Genomic DNA, 18,537 nt, shown 5'->3' with positions numbered 1-18,537 from the left:
CAGGAAAGATTCCACCAAGAGGTGTTGCTCTTTCAAATGGAGAAGGTTTGCCGTCTGGTGTGACAGCAAGGCCCTAGATCCTCTTTCTTGTCCTACACAGACCCTGCTTGAATACCTTCTACACTTGTCAGAGTCTGGTCTCAAGACCAACTCCGTTGGAGTCCACCTTAGTGCAATTAGTGCTTATCATCGCCGTGTAGAAGGTAAGCCTATCTCTGGACAGCCTTTAGTTGTTCGCTTCATGAGAGGTTTGCTTTTGTCAAAGCCCCCAGTCAAACCTCCACCAGTGTCATGGGATCTCAACGTCATTCTCACCCAGCTGATGAAAGCTCCTTTTGAGCCATTGAATTCCTGCCATCTGAAGTACTTGACCTGGAAGATCATTTTCTTGGTGGCTGTTACTTCAGCTTGTAGAGTCAGTGAGCTTCAGGCCTTGGTAGTTCATGCATCTTATATCAAATTTCATCACAACAGAGTAGTCCTCCGCACGCACCCTAAGTTCCTTCCAAAGCTGGTGTAGGAGTTCCATCTGAACCAGTCAATTGTCTTGCCAACATTTTTCTCCGTCCTCATACCCGCCCTGGAGAAAGCAGTTTACATACCTTGGACTGCAAGAGAGCATTGGCCTTTTACATGGAGCGGACAAAGCCCTTCAGACAGTCCGCCCAGTTTGTTTCTTTCAATCCCAACAAGAGGGGAGTTGCCATCGGAAAACGCACAATCTCCAATTGGCCAGCAGATTGCATTTCCTTCACATATGCCCAAGTTGGGCTGACTCTACAGGCTCATAATATTAGAGCCATGGCTGTGTCAGTGGCCCACTTAACGTCGGCCTCCATTTAAGAGATTTGCAAGTCTGCGACGTGGTCATCAGTCCACACATTCACATCTCACTACTGCCTTCAGCAAGATACCCGACGTGACAGTCAGTTTGGGCAGCCGGTGCTGCAGAATCTGTTCGGGGTTTAGAATCCAGCTCCACCCCCCTTAGACCCTTTTTGATTCTGTTCCATGCTGCACTCTCAGTTAGTTGATTTGGTTTCAGGTTAAGCTATGTTACGTCTTCGCCGTTGCGAGGCCCAATTGACCAATGTTCATTGTTTTGGGTGAGCCTGGATGCTAGGGATACCCCAATTGTGAGAACAAGCAGCCTGCTTGTCCACGGAGAAAGCGAAGATACTTACCTGTAGCAGGTTCTCCGAGGACAGCAGGCTGATTGTTCTCACAAAGCCGCCCTCCTCCCCTTTGGAGTTGTTGTTGTTCTTGTATTTATGCTTTTTGATTAAACTACAGAGCCATGCTCGCGCATGCGCGATTAGCATTGCTCGCGTGACGGAACATTCCAGAAACTTTGTTTATTTTGCTTGCAAAATGTTTGCTGGTTCCTGGTTCTCCGCGGACGTCGACCCAATTGTGAGAACAATCAGTCTGCTGTCCTCGGAGAATACCTGCTACAGGTAAGTATCTTCGCTTTCTCTTTCTTCTCCCTGGCTATGACTGGGGGAAAAAAAAGCCAGTACATCCTAAATGAATTGAGCTCCTCAGCCAAACAGAGCCCAGAACAACAAGTTTTCAAAAGTATACTGCATCTCATTTCCTGTATGTGTTAGACTAAAGAAAATAAAACAGTCATTTCTCTGTAACAGCTTTAAACATAAGCATGCATCACCTGCTGACCAAACTAGAGAAATTTATTTCAAGAAATAATACATTTTACAGGCTTAAACACCATTGTTTTGTCACACATCCCTCCTTAAGAGAGAGAGCCCGGACTGCGGCCTTTACAGACCGCTGGTTGGGTCTCAACAGTCCAGTGTCAGGGCAATTCTGGCTCTTCCTTTCTGGAGAGTCCCATCAGCATTTCCATGTTCACCGCCCTTACAGTGTTTATAACGAAGCTTTTACCACACTCAATATATGCTAATGGTTTTAATCCTGTATGCTTCATTTTGTGATTAGTGAGGAGTATCTTCTGACAGTAGATTTTACCACACTCAGCACATTTGAATGGCTTTACTCCTGTGTGGATTTTCAGTTGCTTTGTTAGCTGTGATTTATGAATAAAGCTTTCTCTACATTCAGAGCTTTCTCTACATTCAGTGCATGTAAATGGTTTCATCCCTGAAGGGATTCTATGCTGTGTTGACAATTTTCTTTTTCAATGGATTCTGCTCTCAAAGACAGAACAGGGATATAGTTTCTCATCTTTCTGAATTTTCTGGTATTTTGATAGTTTTGTCTTCTGACAAAAGAATTTTTCAGATTTAGAAGAGATTGACTCTGTACGAGTTTTTCCATGTTCTGTGAATAATTTCTGGAAACTGAAACCTTTCTCACACTTAGAGCATGTAAAATATGTCTCTTTTATACATGTTTCCTGTTGTCCTGGTTCTCCTTTTTGACTGAAGGTACATTTAGATGGTCTCTCTCCAATGTCAGATCCCTTTGATTATGTCTCTGCTAGGAGGTCAGATATGGGTTCACTATCCTGATACTCTTCTGGTGGGCTACACACTGCTAGCACCATGGCTGTGTGATTTGCATAGGCCTTTAACATATTTAAATGAAAGGCATGCTGCTTTCTGTTTTGAGTCTATTGATATAACATAGTTTGTATCATTCAGGCGCCTGATGACCTTGTAAGGTCCCGCTCAGTTAGCCTGAAGTTCATTCTGATGTACTGGGACTAAAACAAGTGCCTGCCTCATAAACCTCTCTATTTCAAGCCTTACAATCATACCAGGTCTTTTGCTTTAGTTTGGGCTGCCTGCAAGTTATCTCTGACAAAGCCCACTAGGTCTTCTAATTTCTGGTGCATATTGACTACATATTCAATCACAGGGGTGTCAGAGATACCAAGTTTCCCCTTCCAATGTTCTCTTATTAGGTCAAGGGGCCCTCTCACCCTGCCATAAAGCAGCTCAAATGGGAAGAACCTAGTAGACTCCTGGTGTACTTTTCTGTATGCGAATAGTAGGTAGGGCAAGTAGGTTTTTGGGGAACATTGGAGGGTTTTCTGACAGTCTCTGAGGTTGCAGGGATATTTGGCTTAGGTCCCTGGTTGCCCTTAGATCCTGGCTGCTGCGGATAAGGATGGCTTCTCTTTGCCAACCATGAATGGTTAGCCATAAAGATGTCAGCCAACTCAGCTGCCTTCTCAGGAGAATGGGGCTGGTGATCTTGAACATGTTCCCTCACCTCTTGACAACAACGCTTAAGAAACTGCTCCAGGAACATCAGGTTTTGGCAGCACTCCAGGGTCTTAACCCCAGCTCCACTGAGCCACCCTGATACCGGTATCTTATCTAAATCACAGACTTGCTGTGAGTATCATCCACCTCCTTTTCCAAAGTTTGGCTCTTTAGTCTGTAGGTCTCTGGGGTAATGGCATAACGGTTCATCAAATCTTTGTGCATCTCATCAAACTGGGAGCATATCTCCATGGACAGTCCTTGGAATGCCTCAAGTGCTCTACCAGTGATCTTTCCTCCCAGATAGTGCACTCAATGTTTCTGAGGAATCTCAGTGAGGCAGCAAAGCTTTTCAAAAGCAGTTAGATAACCATCAGTGTCCCCTCAGGTATCATCAAACTGCACAAACAGGTTAGGCCCAATCCTGGCTGTAGATCCTACCTCTGGCTTTGGCACAGAGGATGGGCTGGAGCTTTGGATATGAGCCATTTCCAGCTGGAATTCACACTCTTTCACGCTACATATGGAATTCACGCTCTTCATGCTGCAGCTGAATTGCACGTTTTTAAAGTTGCCATTGGTCTTCCTTTTCCTCTCTTTGCTACTGATCCAGCCGCTGTCACTCTAGCATGTAGTTCTGCTGGAATTTGGCTGGTGTGACATCTGGTCCTGCCAACTCACAGGCCTCTGCCCACAAGGGGTCTGTTCTCCCCCCTGGAGAATTCTACGCAAGCAGATCCTGCAGCTCCTCCCTGCTGAGGTTATCCTGTTGCTCTTATGTTAGGTCAGGCATATCTGGTGTGTGAGGGTTGCTACCAGCTACCATCAGCACACTGCTAATCTTCTAACACTAGCAAAAATAAAACTGAATGGGGAAGGAACCCTGTTATTGCTGCACTTGTTCACTATGCTCTGTGTCTAGAGGTTACAGATAAAAAAAACTCTGAACCACTCAGTGGATGATGACGCTCACCCATGCACTGAGCCTGACAATCCTACCACTGCCACAAAAGAAAAGACAGGTCTGTCATGAAATGCCTAGCCACCTACCTGGGGCTACCCCATGGCCACTTAGAGGGTCTATCCCCAGTACAGCTCAGGTCCACCTGCATCTGCTGCTTGTGCTCTACACTAGCACCTCCTCCTATCGATTGGGTCCCAACCACTTCTGGGCAAGTCTCCCACTCTCAAATTATCCCCAGTGATTTCTAGGTTAGTGCAGCTACACTCCCAGTGGTCCCACAGTTCCTAGGAAACACTCAGAGACCCAACACACAAACCACCAGGATTCTTAATCAGTCCAGACAAGCAGAGACAATAAACTAAAAATGTTTATTGTCATGAAAAAATTAGAACAATGAACAGAAAAGGTGCAGTTAGCAAAGAAAGCAATAACAGGTAACTGAAATATGGATAAATTGTAACACTGTCTAAACATTTATATACTATTTAAATAGTACCTGGGGGGATTAGGACATAAAGCTGCTCACAAGTTATCAAATATAACTGTTCACAGGGCCTCAGCAAAGAGATCTTTCTCTTTTTTCTCCCTGGTTAAGACTGGGAAAAAAAAGCCAGTGCATCCTAAAAAAAGTGTGCTCCTGGGCCAATCAGAGCCCAGAACAACAAGTTTTCAAAAGTATATTGCATCTCATTTCCTATCTGTGTTAGACTAAAGAAAAAAAAAAACAGTCATTTCTCTGTAGTTTTAAACATAAACATGCACCATCTGCTGGCCAAAATAGAGAAATACACTTCAAGAAATAATACAGTTTACAGGCTTAAACCCCACTGTTTTGTCAGTCTTCAAATCAGGGTCACTTCTCTCATGTAGTGATGAACATAACAAAACTCTATTCCAGCTGTATTTTTTGTCTGCTGTCTTACTGGATTTTCCCCGATACAGCAAGAGATCTGTGAAATGCTGGCCGCACTGGATCTGATATTGAGACTGCAGGCAAAATAGAGTTTTGTTATGTTCACTACTGTAAGAAGAGTGTCTCTGATTTGAAGATGATATATAAAAGTATTTTCTGGCTGCTACCACCTTTGAATGAGATAAGTGGATCTTCAATAAGATTAGTTAAAACTGGTGGAATGATTTTTTATGGTGACTATATGAAATCTCCTAAGGCCATGAAAAACTTTGAAATATGGAGAGGATTTTCAGCCGATGATTGTTTGCAGGATAGCATAAGCAGGTATGGCTATCCTAATCATGAGACTTCTCCTATCCCTAACTAGCATTAATTTATATTAAAAAAAATGTATATAACAGCTTTGGAGAAAAGTTATCAAAATGTTTCAAAGTAATCTATTAGCTACTAGGGGGTGTTGGTTAGTAATAAATTTAGAAACATAGAAATAGGACAGCAGATAAGGGCAAATGGCCCATCCAGTCTGCCCATCCTCAGCAACCACTATCGCTTCCTCTCCCTAAGAGATATCACGTGCCTGTCCCATGCTTTCATAAATTCAGATACAGTCCTCGTCTCCACCACCTCCATATTTCCTTAGATTTGCATGAGAGAGCATAGGATGAAGTTAAGAGGTTATAGGCTCAGAAGTATTTATTTATTACATTTGTACCCCGCGCTTTCCCACTCAAAGCAGGTTCAATGCGGCTTACATGGTAATTGGGATTACAAAGTATTGGTGGAGAGAAATAAGTTGAGTATTATCGGAGTAATAAAAGAAATAAGAATGTAGAAATGCAGGGATGAGGGGAGTAGGAGAAGTATGAGCAAGGGTAAGTAGAGTTCTCCTTCATTTATAAAAGGCTCACGTCCTGTATATAAATATCATGAAGGTATTTAAACGTTTGTCATATCTCCTCTCTCCAGCCAGAGTATACATATTGAGGACTATGAGTCTGTTCCCATATGCTTTATTTCAGAGACCACTGACCAGTTTTGTATCCATCCTCTGGGCTGACTCCACTACATCCACTGTGTCAATCCAAACTCTCAAGACATCAAAATACAAAAAACACTTAGCTTGAGGCAGTGTAAAGGATGGGCTACCCCAAGCTAAGTGTTTTTTGTATTTTGATGTCTTGAAAGTTTGGATTGACACAGTGGATGTAGAATTTTTTGATAAAAATTCTCTTTAAAAAAAATATACATTTGGGGGCGTTCTAAGATGGCGACCTGAACACTGCTGTTGAGAGCGGTTCGAGAAGCGCTGGAAGAAAAAAATTTCCTACAATGCCACATACTAAACGTAAAGGAGCGGTGAGGACCCAGCTGCCGAGGGCACTTACTTCCACTCCAGACCAGCAGACTCTCGACCGTTTTATACAGCGAACCATGCAGGAGTCCGGTTTGGCGAGTCCGCTGTTGAGCCGAGACGAAGGAGCGTCAGAGCTTCTAGGACGAGAGGTTTCCCTCACGCCGCCGGAGTTGGTACCGCCTCCCTGCCCAGCGAAGGTCAGAGGTGAGGAAACCCTGCTTGATGCGGAAGGCGCTGCTAGCGGCGTTTCGATCGGCGGATCACCTCAAGAGCTAAGCGGGGAAGATTTGATATCGAGGGAAGATCCAGGAGAGGTGACTCTTACGGAGGTTTGGAAAGCGGTTCAAGGTTTGACCGTAGCAGTGACTAAGTCAATTAATGAGATTACAACGGTTGTAAGTAAGTTAGAAAAAATTGATGCCTCACTTGAAAAAGTTAAAACAGATGCGTCTGAACAGGCTCAGCAAAACCAAATTGTGGCTAATGAATTAAAATCTTCAGTGGATGCATTGATAAAAGATAAACAAATAACTCAGCGAAAAATTGAACAAATGGAGAACTATAATCGTCGTTTAAACTTGAGGCTCCTGAATTTTCCTATTTCATCATTATTAAAATCAAGTGATTTATTTAGAATGTATCTTCAGGAAATTTTACAGATAGATTCTTCTAATATGCCCCCATGTAATAAGATGTATTATTTACCTTTAAAAGATTCTGTAAAGAAGGTACAAGGAGAAAAGCAGGAGCCTCAGAATTTAACTGCATTCTTAGAAGAATCAGATGTTGAAATAACTAATCGTGGTACTTTAATTGTTCAACTTGTTTTTGAACAAGATTTAAATCAGGTTTTGAAGCTTTATTTTAAAAATTCATCAAAATTGTTTCATGGACAAAAAGTTTGGGTTTATCCTGACGTTGCGAAAGCAACACAAGAGAGGAGGAAACAATTTTTGGACTTAAGAAATGAGACTAGAGCCTTAGGGGCGACGTATATGTTAGCATATCCATGTAAGTGTAGGATCAATTTTCAAGGAACTAAATATGTGTTTTATGACCCATCACAGCTACGGACATTCTTGGACTTGAAGAACCTAAGTAAATGCAATATAGAAACAACTTTACCAACTAAAGAATAATAGTTATGGTTCCAGGTTAAGCCGATTTATTTTAAATATTGAGGTTAATTTCTCCATTTAAATACCTGTCGCCCCCCTCTAACCACATAATTGAGGTCTAAGGAAGATATAAAGTGTTTCTTCGAATGGATAGTGATGTATATTACTGCTATGTAATTTTACCACGGTTGGATCTGTTTTTCCTTTGCAAGTGGATGTTAACTTGTAAAATAAATTTAATAAACAAATTAAAAAATATATATATACATTTGTCCATTTTAAGGGAGGAGGTCGGGTGTTGACCGATGATTGAAGTAAGGTGATTCTCTATGAGTTATTTCAGCGATTTAGATGATTATCATCTGTCTGAGGTCTTTTCCCGCCCTTCCATTTTTTTTTTGATATCATACAGTTGGTTACAAAAGATTCGCTCATTGATTATTGTGGTATTTGATGTATTACATTCCTGAGGGTTATTAATGACTTTGAGTCTTTTCTCACTCATCCCCAGCGAATTTAGCTTAAAGTCCTCTTTAGCATATTAGCCAGTCTGTTATGGATGACACTTCATCCTTCTTTGATAGATGGACACCATCTCTGTTCAGTAGCTCTTGGAAAATCATCCCATGGTCTAGGAAACTGAACTGCTCACGTTGGCACCATCCACACAGCCACACATTCAGCTCCAGGATGCAAGCTTCCCACATTTGGCCTTTACCCTCAACAGGAAGGATCAATGAGAGCAGTGCCTGGGCACCTAACTGCTTCACCCTCTGTCCCAGAGCTATGAAGTCACGTTTGATATGTTTAATAGGATACCTAGCTGTTTAATTTCTGCAAACATGGATGAGCAGCATAGGATAGTGGTCAGTAAGCTTAATGAGTCTCAGCAAAGTTTCTGCTACGTCTTGAATCTTGGTATCAGGCAGGCTACACAGGGGAATTCTTGCCTGACCAATTTACTTCAATTCTTTGAAGGAGTGAACAAACGTGGACAAAGGGGAGTCGGTTGATATTGTGTATCTGGATTTTCAAAAGGCGTTTGACAAGGTACCTCATGAAAGGCTATAGAGGAAATTGGAGGGTCATGGGATAGGAGGAAATGTCCTATTGTGGATTAAAAACTGGTTGAAGGATAGGAAACAGAGAGTGGGGTTAAATGGGCAATATTCACAATGGAGAAGGATAGTTAGTGGGGTTCCTCAGGGGTCCGTGCTAGGACCGCTGCTTTTTAATATATTTATAAATGATTTAGAGATGGGAGTAACTAGCGAGGTAATTAAATTTGCTGATGACACAAAGTTATTCAAAGTCGTTAAATCGCGACAGGATTGTGAAAAATTACAAGAGGACCTTACGAGACTGGGAGACTGGGAGACTGGGCGGCTAAATGGCAGATGATGTTTAATGTGAGCAAGTGCAAGGTGATGCATGTGGGAAAAAAGAACCCGAATTATAGCTACGTCATGCAAGGTTCCATGTTAGGAGTTATGGACCAAGAAAGGGATCTGGGTGTCGTCGTCGATAACACGCTGAAACCTTCTGCTCAGTGTGCTGCTGTGGCTAAGAAAGCGAATAGAATGTTGGGTATTATTAGGAAAGGTATGGAAAACAGGTGTGAGGATGTTATAATGCCGTTGTATCGCTCCATGGTGCGACCGCACCTTGAGTATTGTGTTCAATTCTGGTTGCCGCATCTCAAGAAAGATATAGTAGAATTGGAAAAGGTGCAGCGAAGGGCGACTAAAATGATAGCGGGGATAGGACGACTTCCCTATGAAGAAAGACTAAGGAGGCTAGGGCTATACAGCTTGGAGAAGAGACAGCTGAGGGAAGACATGATAGAGGTATATAAAATAATGAGTGGAGTGGAACAGGTGGATGTGAAGTGTCTGTTCACGCTTTCCAAAAATACTAGGACTAGGGGGCATGCGATGAAACCTCAGTGTAGTAAATTTAAAACAAATCGGACAAAACTTTTCTTCACCCAACGTGTAATTAAACTCTGGAATTCGTTGCCGGAGAAAGTGGTGAAGGCGGTTAGCTTAGCAGAGTTTAAAAAGGGGTTGGACGGTTCCCTAAAGGACAAGTCCATAAACCGCTACTAAACGGACTTGGAAAAATCCAAAATTCCAGGAATAACATGTATAGAATGTTTGTACGTTTGGGAAGCTTGCCAGGTGCCCTTGGCCTGGATTGGCCGCTGTCATGGACAGGATGCTGGGCTCGATGGACCCTTGGTCTTTTCCCAGTATGGCATTACTTATGTACTTATGTACACATCTCCCTGGACATCAGAAGCAAGGATCTGTGGACTGTGTTAGCTGTGAAACCAATCTCCACTGTTGTATTGAAGCAGCTCAGTACACAAATCTTACTTACTAAACCAGGTGACTACTTTAGCTATGGTAGAGAAAAAATGAGGGAGGGGGCAAGCAGGAGGGATAATTCAAAATACTTTAAAAGAAATAAAATTTAGTAGGAGAGCCGCAGATAAATATCTAATTTCTACAAAGATCAGTGGTAAACAAATATCAGAGATTTAACAGTTTTAAAGATAGTATAAGCATTGCAGTGCAGAGCTTGGTGAACATTCTGCTGGTCAGCACATGGAAAATTTCAACCCACAATCATTGGCCAGACACATATAGGTGGCACTGCCCCCCCCCCCCCTATATAGCAGGTACATGATCCCAAGTCAGCATTCCTCTGCTATCCTCTCAATTTTGCACTGCTATGTTGGAAATGGCCATGTGCACTGAGCAAGCTTTGTGCATGTGTTAGGGCTAGCATTATGGTGGAAGGTGAACAGGCAAACTGTGGCTGACATGGGGCCTATGTGGTTCACACATTCCCCAGCATTAGGAAACACATAGAAACAGTCAGAGGGGCAAGGTTAGCCCCCCCCCCCCCCCCAGGCAGTGTTGTACAGTAACAGTAAATGTAACTAGTTACTGTACTTAAGTAAAAGTTTTGTCACTGTTACTTGTAAAGAAGTACAGTGAACATTTTTTTACTTTTACTGAAATAATAATTTAACCAATTTTTACAACTTTTACTCAGTTACATCTGTTGCTTGCAGTTAAAAGTAAAAAGTAGAAGTAGAAGTGAGATGTGTATAAGAACATAAGAGTAGCCATACTGGGTCAGACCAATAGCCCATCTAGCCCAGTATCCTGTTTCCAACAGTGACCAAGCCAGGTCACAAGTACCTGGCAGAAGCACAAATCATGGCAACATTGCATGCTACAAATCCCAGGGCAAGCAGTTGCTTCCTCATGTCTGCCTCAATAGCAGATTATGGACTTTCCCTTCAGGAACTTGTCTAAACCTTATTTAAACCCAGATATGCTAACCGCTGTTACCACGTCCTCTGGCAAAGAGTTCCAGAACTTAACTATTTGTTGAGTGAAAAAATATTGCCTCCTATTTGTTTTAAAAGTGTTTCCATGTAACTTCCTTGAATGTCCCCTAGTCTTTGTACTTTTGGAACAAGTAAAAATTGATTTACTTCTACTCATTCTACACCACTCAGGATTTTGTAGACGATTCCTCAGTAAACCAAATAAAATAGCAAAATCTGGAACAGGATTTTGCTATTGTAACCCTTGTCACGCAGACAGTGGATCATCTCATCTTAAATTTTTTTGTTTAGTGAATATAGCCTATGAGAACAGTGGTGTTGCCTGTTTGTTGAACTGGTTACTGTTCTCCAGCCAAACAGAACAATGATGAGTGTGGTCACTTTGAAGTGGAGATGAAGCTGGATGCAATTCTTGGTGAACAGATATGTCTCTACCACAACAGACTGCTGGTCAGCCCATGGAGAATTTGACATTGGGGTGACTGTCTACTGGATTGGTAGCCTTTAGAGAGGAAGTTTGCTTGTCTGGCCTTAAGGCAGAAAGACTCCCACACATTTGGTGGTGTTGCATCAGTTCTCTATACTTCTTTACCTTCGTATCTAGGCTCTCTGATCAACCCGTACACACCCGCACATACCCTCTGCTCGCTCATTGATAATAGACTAGTCTTGCCGTACCTGTCCAAAGCAAGGTGGGAGTCAACCACTGCTTTCTATTTCCTTGCCCCTGCTTTGTGGAATTCACTCCCACAATACCTCCGTTTAGAGAACTCTTATCTTCTTTTCTGCACCTCCTTAAAGACCTACCTCTTTCAGTTGGCATTTGACAACTAATAGCCTATCCTTCGGCTCTCTTGATGGGTGGTATTGGCCTCTGAATAAAGAATAGATGTATATTGAACTGTGTGTACATGTGAAGAGAGAATGGTGTAAGCCTTCTGCTGTTTAATTGTTCTCTGGTGCGGCTATGCTATCCTGTCAATTTATGGAATTCCTTTTCCTTTTATGATTATTTTATAAATTTGTGAATCACCTCAATTTGTTTCAATTAAAGATGGTATATTAAGCAAACAATATGTGTGCATGCAGATCTCTCTCATGAATATCCATTGTTGATATCCAGAAATCTTTCTGGTTGGAGTGCCTCCAGGACCTGGTTTAGGAACCACTGTGATAAATGATAAGATATTCAAACAGAGTTTGCCATCAGCTGAAAAATTGTTAGAACAACAACAGACCATGATTCCAACTTTGTGAAAGCCTTCTCTGTAATTGGACAGCATGACAATGATAACAAAGATGAAGATGAAAATGCAAGTGTTGAATTAGACTGCACTACTTCTAATTCAGATGATAGTGACAACGATGATGATAAAGTTTTCTTTGCTATATAGAAGTTGTGTTTTAAACAGAGATTCCCTTGATCAACACCTGCAGGCCCAGTCAGAAGACATCAGTAATACTGCAACCTAGCCTGATTTGAAGGAACTTTTTATCAGACTGAGCAATCCACTTCTTGCTAGTGCAGTTGTTGAACACCTTTTTAACTGTGCTAGATTAATGACTCATGAATGCACATGCATGAATGACAGTCATTTTCAATATTTAGTTTTACTAAATGCAAAGCAGATTGAATTGTAGAGGAATGAAGTTGTTGGGATAAAAACGTTGACAGTAGTTGCATTCATTGTAGTTGTGGTACTTTTACTTTTTACTCAAAAAGTATTATATTAGGAAATAACTTTTTTTACTTTCACTTTAGTAAAATTTTTTATGCGTTCTTCAGTGTGCTTTTACTTAAGTATTAAAATATACATTTATTTTTAATTTTACTTAAGTACTTTGACCTAGTACTTTGAACATCACTGCTCCTAGGCAAACACTGATGTTTCATGACCTCAAACAGACCAATTGCATATCACTCCCTACATTACTATGTAGGTAGACCCCAACAGGCTAGGCTGGCATATGCAGGCACCTCTGTCTGACAGCCGAGGTGGCACTGCAGGTACCAAGGAAACACAGAGCAGACTCCAGTGAGTGGTGGGAAGGACAAGGATGAGGCACAAGAAAGTAGAAGGCTAGATCCTCAAAATCAGGATTGCATTTGCCCTCCCCACCACATGCCACTGAAATGTGCCATACACCCCATCTCTGAGATTAAATGGAGTTGCTTCCTCCCACAGAACAGATGGCCATGGATGACAAAGAGGAAGAGGAGGATGGCCTGGAAAGGTTCAGAGTTGTTGTACCCCAGTACCAAAGCCAAGTCTCAGGACACCCCACAGAGGAAGCACTACTCTGGAGTGCTGGTGGCTGAGGAGAACAGCGAGGATGAAGGTGGAGAGGAAGAGTGGTGAGTGGGTGGAATGGGGGAGATGCTGGCCCTTGAGTCAATCCCCACAATAGCAGGGGAGTCAGGAGGATATCTGCTACAGGGGCCAATACACAGATGTGCAGGTTTTGATGTGCCCCTGCAGCCGATGCCCCCTTGAGCCAGTGGCCCCCACCCAGATGCCCATGGTAATGACCATGTGGGTCTAGAACTAGGGTGGGTGCGTGAAGTCCTCCATAATTTTGATTTCCTATGGGATGACCTGCTACTAGGCTTCATGCTCATTCATTGCATCATGGGCCTTATGGTCCCCATCATGGAGGAGATGTTGGATGAGAAACACTCACAGAGGCCATGAAGCAGCTTCAGTCACATATCTTGGCTCCCCCATTTCAGCACCCACACCCTCAGACTTAAGGGCAAAAACAGATGTCTTACTATGTTTTATTATTAGCATTTGATAACTTGCTGAACATTTTCAGATCGCAGCGGTTTACAATTAAAATAATTTCATAAGAAAAAATTTTAGAAAAAAGGAACACCATAAAATTACAATAAAACCTCACACAATCAGTGCACTCCCCCCTCCGTCCCATGATGTATCAAAGGCCTATGTAAAAAAAAGAATGTCTTTAAAAGTGCCTTGAAGACTCTAACATTTGCCTCCACCCATCAGTTTGGGGAGGCCATTCCATAATGCAGGTGCTAACCAAAGGAAAGCCTTCTCACATGTTCTTAACTATTGTACTGTCGCCAAATGGGGCATATTCATTCTAAAATCCTGAAAAGATCTTAGAGTTCTATTAGGTATACAGGAGGACCACACTAGGAGAATAGGCCAATCTATCCCAGAAGGTCTCTGCCAACAAGTGCTGCAACATCTATGGTAGAAGCCAGAAAACATTTCCACCTTTGGTGCCTTCCTAAAGTAACGGCTATCCATCAGGATGCTCAACCCTCAGTCCATAGATGTGCACAATGTGGGTGACAATACTAAATTGGACAGCCAGTTGGTGGTGTGCACTGATTGACTGAGAACAGAATGCCATAACTCCAAATGTCCTACCATAATGTCTATTTTATGATACACATGCATAACAGCAAGACTTTTAGAAGCTGATTGTAAAATAGCAGGCATAAATGTTTAGTGCCTTTAAATGTTTTCAACTTATGGTGATTTCAGAAACATCCACATCTTAATTATCAACGTTTTCAGCCCTCCCACCTCAACATCTATCTAATGCATATTTAAATGTATAGCTTGCCATTTTACAGTCTCTGAAAGTTGTGGCATAGGGACCATTTTTATGGCTCCAAAGCAGCAACTAATGACATACAAGGGGAATTTTACCTCTGAGGTGGAGATGCTAGTCTGGGAGTGCTGAAACATCATAAAAATCTGTTTGTTATGGCAGGGCTTGTGCTTATACCAAACAGAAGGTATGGCTTGGGATCTGCCACTGGCTGAATGCTGTATTCCATAACAACAGGGATACGAAGGACCTGAAGTGCAAGTGGAGGGAACTCCAAAGAGATGCAAAGCAAAAGGCTGGTGGCAGCTCTCAACCTGCCAGAGAAGTACTTGAGCACCATTGAACAACAGGTCCTCCAGACCTTGATGAGGAGCCAGTGCAGAGCATAGATGACCTGGACACTTCTCACCCACCAGGGGCAAGTGGTAAGTGTTACCTGACATACCTAGCTGCACAGGCATCTAGCCCACCTGTCCCTTCATCTCTGTCTATAATGCACTTGGGTCTTCAGGATGCAGGTTGTCATGCACATTTTCCTGACAGCCCTGTAATTCTGTGGGAGGGGGAGGAAGGTGTGTGCTGGCAATGTCATTTAACAGGGAGAGGTGTCACCATCACCCAACTTAGTTTCAGGCAGTGCCCTCACACCAACAACCATCATGAAAAACATTCTTTACACTGGCAGGCCAGAGCTAGTGCAACCTCCTACAGGCCAAAGCCTATCACTAATGGCCACACAATAATTGTAGCCCACAGCCCTTGTTACCACTCATTCAGCTGCCATGCCCTGGCCTGCCATACTTGGAGCAGTTGTGCTACTTGTAAAGGGCAAGGATAGGGTTGGGAGCCCGATAGGGGTAATGCTATGTGTGACATATGGTTAGACAGGTTCTGATAAAAGCCACTGTGCACAGTGTATTGGAGGAAGTGCTATATAAGGTGCAAATGATGTCCAGTGATGAAAATGGGCCAAGGAACACCATGAGTCCATAATGTTGCTTTTTCTGCTCTTATTTGCAGCATAAGGCCAGGATACAGATGCCGAGGCTAGGCTAAACTCACAGCCAGCTGTGCCCACACAGCACGTATCACTGGCAGATGACAACACAGATTTTGTGAAGGGTGTGGAGAACCAGGACACGAGACACTGAGGGCATGGAGTCACCTGCTGCCAGGGCTGAGCAGCTGGAGGACATCACTTTGCCAGTGCATTCCCCCCTTTTGGATCCAGAACCTGATGCAGAATCAGCAGCTGAGGCCAGTGGTGGTGGGGCACAACAACACATTTAAGACGTTGTCAGGAGCTCGTGACGTGTGCCTGTGATCTACTAGTGCAAAACTGTGATGACATGGTTCAGAGGGAGTGCAAGCTGATCCTAAAGGAATGCATGCTTAACATAAAAGAGTGGCAAAATGGCAGGTGAACCAGGAAGTGTTGCAGGTAATGCAGACACGGCCTCCTGGATGGAAGTACACAGTGAGAGGTTGGAGCTTATGACATTAGGAGAGACAGCCCTCTGGACCTCCCACTGTGATCCCCAGCTACCCCAAAACATGGGTGCAGGGAAGCAGCAGATGAGCAAAACTGCCTCCAAGAGTGAGTGGCATGTGCCAAGGGCTCCTTGGGGCAGGCAAGCTTCATCACTTGTAACCCATCAACAAATGGTACAGTGTCAGAGCCCAAGATACTCTCTGATATTCCTAGCATTTGCTGTAGCTGCCAGGAGGCAGGCATGGAGACACCTCTAGGAAAAGTGAAAGAAATTAGGACAACCAGCTGGGACACAGAGGGGAGCAGGGACACCCTAGAAAGGGAGGGGGAGGGAATAGGGCAAGAAGTAGTTTGAAAGCAGGTGGGTGGTGAAGGGAGGGAGTGGTGCCATGGGTTGGGGAGAGATAGGGGAGTGGGGGGGGCTTGGGTAAGGGAAAGCTTTAGGATTGAGGGGGATCTTAATGTACAGGTAGGAGTGGGGGGGATAGGGTCAGGTGATGGTGGTGTCATGGTGGTTCTTGTACTGAGAGCATGAGAACAAGGAAGGGCCTATGTGATGAAGGAAACCCATGTATAAATGCTACACTTCCATATAGAGTAAATATATACCTTCACTGAAATGCACAGTGTATGTGGTCAGTCCTTGCAACAAACATCCTCCTCTTTTTTCCCTGTCCTGTGGCTCCAGCCCCTCAGAGTGGTATTCTGTGCCTTAGTGCCAGATTGTGCAGGATATAGAAGGCCATGAATATCTTGCAGACCTTTTCTGGTTTATAGAGCAGTTCCCCTCGTCTGTCTAGGCATCTGAATCTGCTCTTGAGCAGTCCAAAGGTGCATTCAGTGCCTCATTGCTGGATCTCATGATAGGGATCATTAGCTATCTCCTCTGAGGATAGCTCATATCAGTTGTGTGAGATGGGGAGAGTGACAGAATGGACGTGGGGTGAGTGGGAGAACAGAGCTGAGTGGTGGGGTACAGTCCTAGCTGCATACACATTGGTCGTGCGTGCTAAGCTGTGGAACAAGGAATTATTTATTTTGTTACATTTGTACCCCACACTTTCCCACTCATGGCAGGCTCAATGTGGCTTACAAATTGTATACAGGTGCTTATTTGGAATTGTTGGATTGTGGTGGGATCAGTGTGTGTGCTTCTTACCTAGGAAGCCAACTGCCAGTGATCGCTTCTCTCAAAGCAGTCATGTATTTTCGAGTATGCCAGGATGTAGGCGTTGTGACAAGCAGTTATCTACCCCTTTGCATTGCACATGACTTGCATATTTGAAGAGTGGAATACCTTTATGTTGCAGTAAATAGGCTGTCTCCCTTAGGGGAGCCTGAGGACCATGTGGGTGCAGTCAGTTACAACAAGACCTGAAGGGAATCAGGCAACCTTATAGAATTGGATCATAGTGTGTGTTTTCTCTTCTACTGGGTCTGGGGGTATGTTATGTAGTCAGCAGTGTATATGAGAAGGACCACAAGGAACTAGATGATGCACAGGTTGATGGCTGACTGGCTGAGAGTTAGCTTCCAGGACAGTCTGGAAACTGCCAGTGGTAAGAAAGGTTAGATAACAGGTGACCACTGTTCCCTCTAAGTTGAGCTGGAGTCCTCTACCTATAGTCCTGCCAGTGGGGGGATGCTATTTCACTGTCACATTTTCAGTAGTGAGGGACAGGCAAACTATGCAGGACTCCAGGGAACCTGTCTGTCCCTAGCAATTGAAAACACAATATTGAAGTACTATCCCTTACTGGCAGCAATACAGTTGGAGGACTCCCGCTCAACTTAGAAGGAACAGTGGTCACCTAAACTCAGCTTAGAGGGAACAGTGGAGGTGACTTTGAGATGGATGGGCACTGGCTATCCCCTGTAATCGATTGGGTGGAGGAGGGACTCCAACTGTTGGCAGAGATGGTAAATGGCTTCCTTGGTTGGACAGAGGCAATGTTGGAAAGGCCTATGATATTGTGGGGATGTGATTGGTGGAAGGTTTCGTCCTAGTGCAATGGAATTGGATGCTGTGAGGCAAAAAATGTAAAAACTCTAAATAGTGGAAAAGAAGTCCAATGAACCAAAAGCAAAGCAAACCTTTTTTTCCCCTGTGCATATCCCTAGTGCTGCTCCTTCAGCTGGTAACAACTAGTTTCCCTTCCTCCCTATTAATAAGTGCAGTACTTTCAGCATACCGGGCCCCAGTTGGCCCCACTGAACAGAAGACTTGAGCTTGAGCTTCCTGCATTACAGGACTGTCCCATGTTCTGAATCATGGGATCAGCTTAGAAAAGATAATGTACTAATGAGTTTCTGGCAACTGAAAAACAGTGAAAACACTCACTTAGCTCTATAGAAATATTATGAAACGTTTTATCCATAAAATGGTTACTCTGCTGCTGAATGCTGTGTCAATTTTTGTAAAAATAAATAACTAAATAGATAAAGGAAATAGAATATTAATGGACTCCTCCAGTAGTCAGTCATCAGGGGGTGATTGCGAGATGCCTCTTACAGGGCCATGTCCGCTCTACTAGGCTGCTGGTGCATAGTTTC

At 43.4% G+C, this 18,537-nt stretch overlaps 1 protein-coding gene across 2 annotated transcripts in view; it reads left to right on the top strand.

Annotated features, from left to right (window-relative positions):
* NOL4 (nucleolar protein 4) overlaps positions 1-18,537 on the top strand; it is a 382,191-nt gene that overhangs the window by 77,107 nt on the left and 286,547 nt on the right. The gene's annotated exons all lie outside the window — the stretch shown is intronic.

The sequence above is a fragment of the Microcaecilia unicolor genome, chromosome 1 (assembly GCF_901765095.1).
Source record: "Microcaecilia unicolor chromosome 1, aMicUni1.1, whole genome shotgun sequence".
Taxonomy (NCBI): Eukaryota; Metazoa; Chordata; class Amphibia; order Gymnophiona; family Siphonopidae; genus Microcaecilia; species Microcaecilia unicolor.
The sequence above is the reverse complement of the archived record's forward strand: the minus strand, read 5'-3'. Positions and strand labels throughout refer to the sequence as shown.